This window comes from Stenella coeruleoalba (genome assembly GCF_951394435.1).
Source record: "Stenella coeruleoalba genome assembly, chromosome: 10".
In the NCBI taxonomy this organism is placed as follows: domain Eukaryota; kingdom Metazoa; phylum Chordata; class Mammalia; order Artiodactyla; family Delphinidae; genus Stenella; species Stenella coeruleoalba.
Genome location: NC_137156.1, coordinates 15,099,002 through 15,112,537, shown reverse-complemented (window position 1 = coordinate 15,112,537; position 13,536 = coordinate 15,099,002). Strand labels below are relative to the sequence as shown.

The 13,536-nt window shown below is 39.4% G+C and overlaps 1 long non-coding RNA gene across 1 annotated transcript in view; it reads left to right on the top strand.

The window, feature by feature from the left end:
• Positions 1-8,161: 8,161 nt before the first annotated feature.
• LOC307193497 overlaps positions 8,162-13,536 on the top strand; it is an 87,239-nt gene continuing 81,864 nt past the window's right edge. The window contains exon 1 of the long non-coding RNA XR_013830340.1: positions 8,162-8,261. This is a non-coding gene — a long non-coding RNA (uncharacterized lncRNA). The remainder of the gene's footprint in view (positions 8,262-13,536) is intronic.

Below are 13,536 nucleotides of genomic sequence, written 5' to 3'. Positions count from 1 at the left end.
CGTTTCTTGCATATTTAAGATTGAGGAGCGGTTATTCTTTTTAAAAAAATAACATTTACTTTCCATTCTTTCAAAAGATAATTACACCATAGTCACATTCCTCGAAGCACTTTGAAGACAACATGGGAACTGAAGGTTTTAGTGTTTCCAAAAGGGATTTAGAAGCACAGAACGATGTCAGGCTCAGATAAAATAAAAATAATTTTTTAGGTCTCTGTTTACTAAAAATGTATGTCTTGTTTTCAAGCATTTTCTTCCACAGCAGTTACACACCAGCAGAACACAGTTTGAAGCTTTTTAACTAGAGGTTCTTGACAACTCCAAGGCCCTTTCCCTCCTGCCCAAATGTTGCTTTTTCATGAAGCCCCCCCACCCCGCAAAGGAAGCAAACAAGCCAGAGACAGATAGAGACAATCAGCCCTTCTCGTTCAAATGAACACGTTACATTCTTTTGTCAGAAAATACAGAGACATTTGTGAGAAAGCTGACTGGGAAACAAAATCTACATGGGGTAGCCGTGTCTGATACTGCAGTCTTTTATGGAGATGGTGGATGAGGATATCAGACGCTCTTTGCACAAAAATTAATATACTTAAAGCAACATTGATAAGTGGTTCCAAGTCCCAGTCCCACTGTAATCTCTTCATGTTCTCTTCTGAGTTGCCCATTGTTCTGGACTATTTTCCAGACTTGTTTCAACACACTTTGTCCTTTGTCTGCCATCTTTCCCTTTAAAAATTTGAACGGGGTAATCTCATTCCTTTCCTAGACTTTGTTCTCATGTCTGTCAAGCATTAGAACACAGTATCATCCTTTTATTATAAAGGAACCCTTGTTTGTTAATCCAACCCAGTATCGACAGGAAGCCAAAGATGAGCATGCTTTAATATCTTGCTGTTGTGTAAGAATTTGTACTATTCCGTTTAGTTAAGCATCTGTGGGTTACATCCATGTGCCAGCTCTGTGCCATTGACAGAACAATGAATAGATATGGTCTCTACCTTCAAGTAGCTTTCAGTGTATGGGGGAGAAATGAAATTAAACGTATGCCATCTAAACAGTGTGTTAGACAAAGTATCTACTGGGAGGAGTTTTAGCCAAGATAAGTTCAACACAGTGTGATAAAACTCTGTTCTCTCTGTTTTCCTTGTTCACAAAATAAGTCATTGTGATTAGGCTAGAAGATCATTATCCCATTTTGGTTGAGTGATAAAGCCTAATTTGGTTTCCTCACAATCTAGTTAGATTTTTCTGTGGTGGTGACATTCAATGTCCTGTAGGGAAATTGGGAAGTGGAGGGGCAAGCGGAATGATCTAAAGAACAGGAATGAAAATTGGAGCACAGTGTTCAACTTTCCTGTATTTTTCCAGTCTAGGGAGTGGAAAGAGCAAATCAAGTCTGCACATATGCACAATTTCTCAAAACAGGCTCATTGCCAGCTTCAATTTTGAAAGTTCAATCAAGAAAATCCCTTCTTGGGCTTCCCTGGTGGCGCAGTGGTTGAGAGTCCGCCTGCCGATGCAGGGAACACGGGTTCGTGCCCCGGTCCGGGAGGATCCCACATGCCGTGGAGCGGCTGGGCCCGTGAGCCATGGCCGCTGAGCCTGTGCGTCCAGAGACTGTGCTCCGCAGTGGGAGAGGCCACAACAGTGAGAGGCCCGCGTACCGCAAAAAAAAAAAAAAAAAAGAAAGAAAGAAAATCTCTTCTTAACCTCCTCATTTTCACTATGATTAGATTCTATAGTTGCATGATGGGTGAAATGTTCTCCAAATTTCAGTCACGTGCCATGGGGGCAGAGATCGGGAGTCTTCCTCGGAGAAGATGCTCTTTCTAAACGCCCCCCCATTCATTTTCAGGCGTACCTCGTTTTATTGTGCTTTGCTTCATGGTGCTATACACATACTGCATTTTTTACAAATTGAAGGTTGCATCGAGCACTATAGGCGCCATTTTTCCAATAGCATTTGCTCACTTTGTGTGTCTGTGTCACATTTTGATAATTCTTGCAATATTTGAAACCTTCCACTAGCAAAAAGATTACAACTCGCTGAAGGCTCAGATGGTGGTTAGAATTTTTTAGAAATAAAGTATTTTTTAATTAAAGTATGTATTTTTTTAAAAAACATAAGGCTACGGCACACATAATAGACTATAGTATAGTGTAAACATAACCGTTATACGCACTGAGAAACCAAAAAATTACAATATCTCCAAGGTAGGCATGTACACATTCACAAAGGGAAAGTGACATCTTAAAGGCAAGAATCCTCTTTCTATATTATATCTGCTCATTGTCAGGCAGTGAGCAAAGAAGCACACATACAAAGATGGCATTTTACTTGCTGTCTTCTCACAAGATGTAGCATAACTCAGTAGCCATCCTACAGTGTGTCTCAAAAACCTCAGTTCATTTATACTTAATTACTTCAGAAGTAGAAATGTGCTACCTTATGATAATCTTTTGAAATATTAATTACTTCTGTTCCTTTATATGTATGCAATTTCGTGAATCTTGAATAATCTTTTCGTGTTATGTTTTTAACTGGTGTGTACCATCTTCAGTACGAGGAACTGGAAAAAGATTAAAATGAAAAAAATTATAAAAATTTGCAAAACTGCATAAGTGAAAAGAAAGGGAACCATAAATATTACAAAGAGTGTTCTTTGTAAGTTTGTAGGACTTTTGCATCTGAAGTTAATAAAGCTTAAAAAAAAAGGTTAAAAAAGACTACCATGCCTGCTCCTAAAAATCAGTCAACGCGTTCACACACAGATCGCACAACTGAAAATTCTGTACAACCGGCAACACGTTTTTCATTTCAGACGGAGACCACAGAATTTGGCTAATTCTGGAGGTCAGTTGGAGCTTTTCTTGGAGATTGGGGCAGGGGAAGGCAGTAGTGCCAAACTCCTCAATTCTTCTGATGTAGCACCTATTCAATACTTAGAATAAATCTAGACTGGGTCGCTGCTAAGTTTTCATTTTAGACAAAAATGGATATAAAATATTAGGTGATAGCCAATCTTATGCTTCCCTCTAGAAATGAAGGAGTTACACTTTCCTGTCCTGTCTGACATTTGGTTTACAGAGGGCAGTGAACAGCTCAGGAGTAAGGTATTTGGCTAAGAGGCAGTGCTGTGTATCTATAGAACAGATTAAAGTGTATTCTTATTCTGCTTGCTCTGAGAACAAATATTTTCCCTGAAGTTAAGTCTGTTTGGCTGGATGTGCAAGGTGGGCATGGGAAGCGGGTCACCGTGCCTGGTTCTTTCCATCAGAAGCCCTGCCCTCTAGGAAGCCTGGTCGTGGGAGAGCCACGGCCACCCTTCAGCCTGTCCTTGTGTCCTCCATCATCCCCTCCATCAGCATGAATACTCAAGTCCTCCTACAATCCTCTCTCAGTGGATTTTTAGTGGGAATTACCTATTCACAGACCCACCGTGTATACCTGCTGCTTTGCTCAGTTCTGAATCTTGGTTCAACCAGGTATTAGGTGTATATTTACGAACACAATCCCGGTACAAAGCTGGTACAACAAAGCACAATGGTTTCGTGACATGTAATGCCCTCGGCTTATTGGTAAATTCTATATAGTGTTATGCACTGTAATCTGGGCTTGCCACTGGATTTTACTGGCCTTGACTCAATCGAAAGAAATGGATTCAAACCTTGACACACCATTTATGAAATTACGCTGCCCTTTGAGCTCCACTTCACATTCCATATTTTACAATGAAACAGTATCCCTTTTAACCGTCACATGATACAGACTTGAGTATGATTTGTTGTGAAAGGAATTCCTTGAAGTGCTAGCACCTCTGATTTTTGGCTCCATATAAGGATGCCCCTTCTAAAAATCATTCAAAATTGGAATAGACTGCCTGATAGGTGGTGAGCACCCCATCACTGGAAGTGTTCAAGCAGAGACTAGATGACCATCTGCTAAGAATGCAGTGGATAGAATCCCTGTGTTGGATGGAATACAATACTCTCTCAAATCACCTCCCAGTTTAAGGTGCTGTGGTTGTATTAAGTCTGGCTTTTGTAAGGTGGTAATGATTCATATTATGGAAGCTCACTCTTCACCTCCAGCTTTTCTTCTTGTAGTCAGCTCTCTCCCTTCTGCAATTTGAAAATGTGCATTTTCCCAGGTCACAGCAATCTTGATGCCATCTGACCCTTTGATAGCAACAGTAACAGAAATCTGTGATAACTAGACCCAGAGGGAGGAGTGAGGGGCTGAGGCTCAAATCTAGAGCCCAGCTGCCGAGCTCTGCCATTGGCTGGCAGTTTGACACGAGCAAGGTTCATGAATCCCAAACCTCAGGTTGCTCACCTGCTAGATTCAAAGCATAACGAGTACCTACCTAATAGGGCTGCTGGAAGGACTAAATAAGAAAATTAAGTATTTAGTGTAAGGCATGACACTTTAGGGAATATAATGATAAATATTCAATACCTGTTGGTTGTGGTAGTTTTTACTATTCACCCGGGTTGTCTGTTTTCAATTAGTCAGCGAATCTGTCACTTGCCCGCCACAGATGGATGATGGATTTGATTTTGAGAGCTTTGTTAATTCTTGGCATTTTTAAAAGGATGCATACATATAATCATTATTGCTATTTATGTCCTTTCACCTATCTGTACCTTAATTCTATAATTCTGTGAATCAAGTTATTTTAAAGAACGGCTTTACATAAAGTTTGAATTATTCCTTTTTTAAGAGTATAGTTAATTTAAAATTCTTTAAATAGTCCAAAATTACGAAGTAGCTCCCTAAATTCCAATCCCAATTTTAAAAGCCCGCGTTACCTGTAGTCTACCGCGGTTACCATTGTCATCATGGAAGCTTGTTATATTTATCTGACAAAGAATATTTGGATTTAAACATTTTTCAGATTTTTGTTTTGTTTACAGAGCGCTGATTCATACAAAAGTGGTCGCTCCAGTTTAACGTATAAATTATGCTTGCATGTGCGGCTTTCCTTTCCCATTGAAACAGAAATGATCCCTGTGAGTGAAAAGCAAAGATAAGCTGAGAATAGAGTTGCAATCTTAGTTTGTGCAGGTGCTGTTTTGTTAACATCCTGGTGCATGGGCATTGTGTTTTTTTGCACACACAGTAATAGACAACTTTTTTTTTTAGAACATGCATTACAATGTTCAGCTTATTACAAGTCATGACAAAGCCCCGTTGGAACCAAAGAGAGGACTTATGCTCTTTGTATACTGAGAAGCGGTTCCCACTGTAACTCAAAGAATTTTAGTGCAGGAAATATCAACCGGTAATTTGCTTTGTGGGTTGTCTACAGACCAGCTACTTTCTGCCTTCCATTGCTTACGTGCCGTATTGAGAACAGTCTTATGCTTTGAGGTTAGTCTTCTCAGACGTGTTTTAAGATGATAAAAATCACACCAGGCTCGAGTGGACCTTTATGTCACAAAACTCTGCCCCTATTTCTCTCTCCGTCTTTTCCTCTATTCAGAGCTAAAACAAACCACTTCATAAGAACCTCATAAATTTTTCCTTCTGTGCACGTTAGTTAAAAGACCCTCCTGTGCGGTGACTTCCGCTCTGTGGGGACACTGTCATAAGCTGCTTGTTGGGAGATCAAAGTGGAAATCTTCTGGTGGCAGGACGCCTGATGTGTCCCTGTAATGCATCCAGGGGGCCTTCTGCATGTATGTACTCACCTTCAAAAGGCTAAGGGGACAGGGCATGTCGTCACCATCCATATAATACACTCAAATTTCAATACAGTTTATAGAATTAAAAATAATTATACCTTCAGCAGATAAGTGGCTTAGGAGGTTTCTCTGGGGCCACTTCCATATTAGAAACTGTCAGCCTTTTTTTTTTTTTCTCCCCCTTTGGTGTGGAATAATTCATTCTCTTTTCTTCCCATCAGAAATTTTCTAACTTATAAATTGTGAAGACAGCTTCCTGACCCTTTAAAATATTAGCTACGGAGAGGGTTTGTGGTTGCTACTCTGTGCTCCAGTAGAGCAGGCAAGAGAGTGTTTAAGAAATAGGAAAACGTTAAATACTGTATGTGCAGTCCTATTCTGGGCTTCTTGGTCTTCTCCCTTTTAGGGGGTGTGGTCTCGTCCTCAACTAAACTGTTCCCTACTTATTAACTTTGGGCAACAGCTCAGTTTCCTTCCAAGACCATTCGTCAATAACAACTTATTTCCTTTACCAAATCATCCTTGCTGAGAATCCAGTCAGCAAGGGGGAAGAAACATTAAGAGATCATTCTAGTTAAGTGGTGGCCTTCACATTTTACAGACTAGGAATCTGAAATGCATCCAATATTCTTCATTCACTAAGTGCTATATTTTACGTAATCTCTAACACCGAAGATTATAAACTGTACCATTTCTTTATGTACCAACAAGACAAAAAGAAACATTACCACTTTAAATTATGAATTCATTTTGACAGTAAGACACATCCTGATTTCAGAGAGATTATTAGTGTAAGACTACCCCATTAATACAAACATACCTCTCATTCATGAAATATATAACTTGCACCCGTGTCTTTCATAAACTAAACAAATATTGTGAAGAATAGGCACATATATTCTCTTAAGGGGAAATCAGGATCGCTGCTGAGATGGGCCACCTGAAGGGAAATGGAAGATGGGCAGGCACCAAGCTTTAAGACATTCTTTGGCCAGAGGCTGTCCTAGAATTACAAACATATTACTTGTGCCTACGCTCGGCACACATATCCAATATCCTATTCCCATTACAGTTCCTCCTTCTCTTCAGTTTCTGCTGCTTTTTTTTTTATAGGCATCTAAATGACAGTGATTGGCCAAAGTTCTTAAATTTCACGAGATTGACGTTGGGGCGGCACTCCTGGTGGCTGTTCCCCGGCCTTGGGGAGAGGAGTGCATCTGGGAGCTACCTGTCTTGCCTGCTCAGTGATTGACTTCTCTACCAAACCATCTCTGGGGCTTGGGAGATTGACATTAGCTTCTTCACAGGGAATAGCTGGGATCCTTGGTCTAAGAACAGGAGACAGTTGTTAGAAATAAAGGAGGACGAGAACTTCAAGACCAGTGATGCGGCGTTTGTTTTGAAGTGTCTGCTAGTGAATGGCAAAGGCTATCACTGTGAAATAACAACATTACAGTAATTTGCACTTGACGCTTCCTTGGTAGGACACATGTTGTCTGTAGGTACAACCTTTGAGGAAATCTGGTATTTGTCATTCAAGTTCTATTTGCTGACTTGCTTTAAACATTTACTTTCCTTATATAGATGAAATGTAACACTTCAGTCTCCAATGACAAGGAAAGACATAGTAAGTGTATCAACAAAAGCCTCAGAAATCACCATCGTTTAGTTAATGTCTTGCTTTTGTTACTCAATATTTTTCATTCTATTCAAAATACCACAAAATTAAGATAATAGCTTCACGAAACTGATTCAGAGATATTAATTACTTCTTAGCTTGTTTCCAGACTTATTACAATTCATTACTTTCTCCTGATGTGGTAAATGTTGTCATACTTTGGAGCTGGTATGCTGTGCCATTATCAATTTTTATAAGGCTCCACTTACATGATTCTATCACTTTGATTTTTTAAATGGCTTCATTTATTTCCTGGAAGTTATTGAGCCGACATAAAAAAGCCATTCTCTAATGGGAGTGAATTTTCATAAGCTATTTCCATCAAATCTCATCCTCAGATGCTGTATTTGGCCCTGTGTCAGGCATTAAATTTCCTTTGTTGCGTTGTCTTTCTAAGTGTTTACAGGTAACCGTGTGCCAATTAAGGGTCTAATAAATGTCCGTTGTTTATGTTGGTTATATATTACGTATTGTAATATAGGGTGCATATTATTGTTTTTATAAATGGTTTCCAGCCTATATTTTAGTAAAGAGAAGTAAGTGTTTTTAAGCTAAATCTATCCATCACAGAACAAAAGGAAGAAGTGGATGGTTTTCCTGTTATACTCTGTGGCAGACAATCACTGTATAATTTCTATCAAAAATTCCCTTTGGTGATGGAATTTAATCTATCAGGTTACCACAGTCTTGTCAGCTTCCTTCTTGCATTTGAGTTAGATTAGCCGGTACTAATGACTTGTCTGTTGGCTCTCAGGTCCATTTCCATGCATCTGTGTTCTTCTCTTTTAAACAGGTTGGAAGTCTGCAAACTTAATTTAACAGTCACCCTTGCCAAGGAGCTTCCTTATATTCTTCTAGCAGGAAACCCTCCAGGAGATTAAGAGATAATAAGGTAGGAATAAGAGATAGAACATTTTCTTTCTTTTTGGTTTCAGGCAGCACTTCTGGCAGCAGGAGCAAAAGAATTAGAGTACGCCTATGGTTTTGCAAAGTCGTGCCAGTGGTGGTAGCTCCACCAGCAGCAAGAGATTATGCAACAGGTTTAATAACAGAGGTCATGGGCTCATAGATAGTATTTTCCCTTTTATCTTTCCTGCTAATGGGGTGGAATTATCGTCTTGCAATTACCAATTACACCCTCCTTTTTTTTTTTTTTTAAATTCCTTTAGCCCTTCCAATGTTTAGTAACCGATTTCCTGTATTGTTTCCTCCATTTAAATTTAAATGCTTAAAGTTGTTTCTGTGTTCCTGTCTGAGCCTTGACCGATGCATCTTGTATCCTGGGACCTTGATTGTTCACGAAGGTCTCAGTTAATAAGCAAATATTATGAAACTTCCAAGGGTAACACACTGTACAAAGTTCGTGGAGGACAAAGAATATAAAGAGAGTGCATTTTGACTATATAGTCTGCCAATGTATAATGCAAAAACAATTTTATTTGGATACTACTTATTTATCTTTACTCAGGTCACACCAGTTTAATGGTAAAAATAAGCACTTCTAGGCCTTCACCTTTCTTCTCCATTTGTACAGCATCCGGAGTGACTGCCTGATACTCAGCACTTCCCACTGTCTTATTCCATCAGCTACATTAACACGTGTGAAAAGCAGGCCCGCCACAATGTTACGAAGCCTCTTCCTTCCTCCTCTAACGACCAATATCTGCGAATTCTGGAAACACATCTTTCACTTTGTTAGAACCCCCAGTAGATCTCTCACCCCAATCCACTGCAGCAATTTTAGTAACATATATATTTCAAGTTTTATTCTTTATTGCAACTCCTTCCTGGGGTGGAGGGTGTACTCAAAACGCTCTCTCTCCTGGGAATGGCTATGCTATTCCCTTCCATGTCTCAGCATGTTCTCCCTCAACATTTGTTCTTACCAAAGAAGTTTCCTGGCTGTCTACCTCTCCTTCCTGCATCCCCCATCACACCAAATGTGTCAATATCCTCTAGTGAGTTCAACCTGGAGCCCTAGTACATGCTAATACCCCAATTTACTGAAGAGTTCAAGTTTCTGTGGTATTATCTGCACATAGGTTAGACCCCATTGTTTGAGATTTGGACAAGACAATTAGCCTGTACCTGAATTTCCTAAACATGTTTAAAGAGCACAAAAATGGGAGCGAGGATGCATGTATGTGGAACAGTGCTCATCCACTCCTGACAGCAGGTGATCTCAAAGTGCTTTCTGTAAATACTTGCTGTATAAATGCTTAATTAGTGATAATGAAAGTCCTTTCACTGTTTTGCTGCAATACCATGGAGTCTCAAAGCCCTGTGGTCCCATTTTCCAGTTCGTTTCTTCTCAGTCACCTAATATCGTACTGGCATGGGATACGAGCCCCTTAGTGTTAATTTAGGGAAACAATTACTTCTGATAAACTCATGAGCTTCTAGCTCTTTTAATTTGCAAACCAAGGTTAAAGAGATTCTTTGAAAGAGTCACCTCAAGTAATGTTTAAAAGTAAAACACCCTGAGATTTTTAAAAAATTACATGGTACTAAATAAAGTTTAACTTCCAGAAGGTCAGTTATTAAGTAGTGAACATGTACTGTCCGTGGGCTACTAACTATTCTGTCCTGTGCTAATTATTTGAGAATCATTCTTTGCTTTTAACCGAAGTGCACCTATAGGCACACACACACACACACAGACACACAGACACAGACAGACACACAAACACACACACACGCACACACACACACACACAGGAAGTTATGCATTAAAGTCCCCTCTCTTATACCATTCACTTTTGTGTGTGCCACTAGGGACCTTTGAGGGATCACATCACAGGGATCCGAGGAAATGGAAGAGAAGCTAATTTTTCAGCCATTTTATTGTTGCTCTCGTGCCTGCGAATGAAGCCTGTATAGCAGCACAGGGCTTTAGGGCAAAGCTCGCCGCAATATCTTTCTCTTCTCTTCAAGTCCATCTCAGAGTTAATCATTTCCTCCAAGGAGGTGATGCTATAATAAAGATAATTAAATTGAAATTTAATATAGTGGGGCATTGTGCTATAGCTTTATATCAGGTGAGGGTGTGGAGAGAAACCATTACTGGGAGGGTGGAGTGTATGGTATGTAATTAACAATTATGTTTGTCAGTTTTATGAAACAGAAAATTAATAACACAGAGACTGTAAAATAGTGAACAAAGCTGCAAATTCTGGATTAGGTGGCTGGCCTATCATTTACCCCTACAGCAATGGTGTCTTTCTCTTTGGGAGCATTGGATCATATTGATTTCCTCCAATTTTTTAAGTCCTCTCCCTCCCAGCCTAGGGTTTTCTCCTCCGAAGAGCAGTGATTCTCAATCTTGGCTGCATATTAAGAATCACTTGGGGGAGTTTGTAAAAATACTGGTGCCCAGGGCTTCCCTGGTGGCACAGTGGTTGAGTCCGCCTGCCGATGCAGGGGACGCGGGTTCGTGCCCCGGTCCGGGAAGATCCCACATGCCGCAGAGCGGCTGGGCCCGTGAGCCATGGCCACTGAGCCTGCGCGTCCGGAGCCTGTGCTCCGCAACCGGAGAGGCCACAACAGTGAGAGGCCCGCATACCAAAAAAAAAAAAAAAAAAAAAAAATCCTGGTGCCCAGGTGCACCCCAAACGATCACAGTAAAACCTCTGGGAGTGGGACCCAGGCCCCTATATTTTGAAAAGCTCTCTGGGTGATCTCAAAGTGCTTGAAGACCACATTAGTAAATGCTTGTTTGGTATAATTGATTTCCCTAGAGGAAAGTGTTAGATTAAAAGAAAGAGGGGGGGCGGGAAGAACAGAAAAGAATAATTACATAATAATTAAGTATTCACAGACTGTATTCTTCTTGACAAAAATCTGCAGAATTTGTCCACAAATAGGAGACATTATTAAGACCGAGTGGCTATTTCTAATGTTTAGACACCTATGCTTCTAGGAAAAGCAGCTCCTAGAAATCTCGGCCCCTCCCTGTCATCCACTCCATGAATGTCTTGAGGTTTTTGAAGGAGGTCACAGAATCCCTTAAATTATTGTGGGCAAATGCTGGTCCTGGCTTTGCCAGTCAGGGCCCTGATAAGCTCCATGGCAGGGAGGAAAGCGTGGTCAGAGCGATAATACCTCAAGTGGGAAACTGAAGCACGGATGCTTGGCAAATTCCCATCGTAACCGTGCCTTCCAGAATAAAGGCAGGGAGTGGTGATGTCTGCAGAAATCGAGTGCTTCCAAAGTCAAATCAGGCAGTTCTGGCTCTGAGGTCTAGGGTGAGAAGCTGATTTTATATGTTTATATATACATGTATGTGTACACACACACACAACTTCAAAATACCCCTGGATAAATAGTATTTCTTTACTGGTCTCTTTAAGAGGTCACCAAACTAGAGTGGACTGAGGAAGGGTGAGTTTGTTATTTATTTATTTGCCTAATTTATCTGCACTAAAATATGTATTTTGAAGTGACTCTTCTGGCGATTTTGATTTGCTTTTATTGAGAAACTTTGACAGCAGTAAATCATTTCAATAAAACCTCTTGCTCCATCGTAATTATACTTGGAGAAAACAGCATATTTATATATTTCTAACCATGATCAATGTGATTATAAAGGTTTTTTTCCCCCCCTCGGTGATATACAATGTCACTACAGGACTCTGATAACATTTGTACTCACTCAGATCAGTTTTTCCCACAGAACATTTTTCTACAAAGATTATTCAGATTTTTCTGTTATTAATTCAAGAGAATGAGGAAAAGTAATTATGCATGTGACAAAGAACAAAAGACTAAACCTATTAAAATATTAAAGCCTTGCAATTTAAATTGGGTTAATCACATTTATCAATACAACTCATTTTTAATTTGCTTTCTCTTTTATTAAATACTGCTGCTTAAATTACTGGACTGTGGCTGCCTGTAGGAATCCAGATAACTAGAGTGTAGCCTTGCAGTCTTGGCTCCTTCAGCTATTTTTGGTGGTACCTGGGATGACTACCCAGACGTGACAAGTAGCTGTCCACTGATAGCAGCTTTGTAACACTTGATTTGATGCCCTCAAATTGTCCTGGGCTCATAGAATCAGACTTAAAATCTCATACTGTCAAACTGACCCTAAATTTCCTTCCATCAGAGTATTTAGATTTTTGAGATGGATACACACTACTATATATAAAATAAACATCAAGGACCTACTGTAGAGGACAGGGAACTTATTCAACATCTTGTAATAACCTATAATGGAAAAAATCTGAAAAAGAATATATATACATTCTGTGTGTGTGTGTGTGTGTATGTATATATATATATATATATATATATATATATATATATATATATATATATATATAATGTAATCACTTTGCTGTAGACCTGAAACATTGTAAATCAACTATACTTCAATAAAAAAAGAATATTTAGATTTTTTGAGCACATAAAGAATGGAGACTTTTTTAAAAAATTTATTTATTTATTTATTTATTTTGACTGTATTGGGTCTTTGTTTCTGTGGGAGGGCTTTCTCTAATTGTGGCAAGCGGGGGCTACTCTTCATCGCGCTGCGTGGGCCTCTCACTATCGCGCCCTCTCTTGTTGCGGAGCACAGGCTCCAGACGCGCAGGCTCAGTAGTTGTGGCTCACGGGCCCAGTTGCTCTGCGGCAAGTGGGATCTTCCAGGGCTCGAACCCGTGTCCCCTGCATTAGCAGGAAGATTCTCAACCACTGTGCCACCAGGGAAGCCCCAGAATGGAGACTATTTTTAACAAGTACTTCACATGTATTTATGATTATTACAAAAATACTAAAAAAATTCTGAAACTGGAATTACTAGTGATCTAATTTTTACCTCATGCAAAACATACCTTTTTAATGTTAATGCTACACTTAACACGTTGACCAAGATCAAAGTAAAATTTCTATGAACAATCTCTGGGTAAGGTAAAATTCCGGCAAGAGATGTAATTATTTAAGAGATATATTTTTTGAATTTGTAATTTGTTATTTGTAATTTGTAATTTGTTATTTGTAATTTGTTATTTGTAATTCAGTGAATTCACCAAGATTTTTTGAATTTGTAATTTGTTATTTGTAATTTGTAATTTGTTATTTGTAATTTGTTATTTGTAATTCAGTGAATTCACCAAGATTGCAATTTTTATAATATCAGCAAATCAAAAAATATTCTTTGATATACA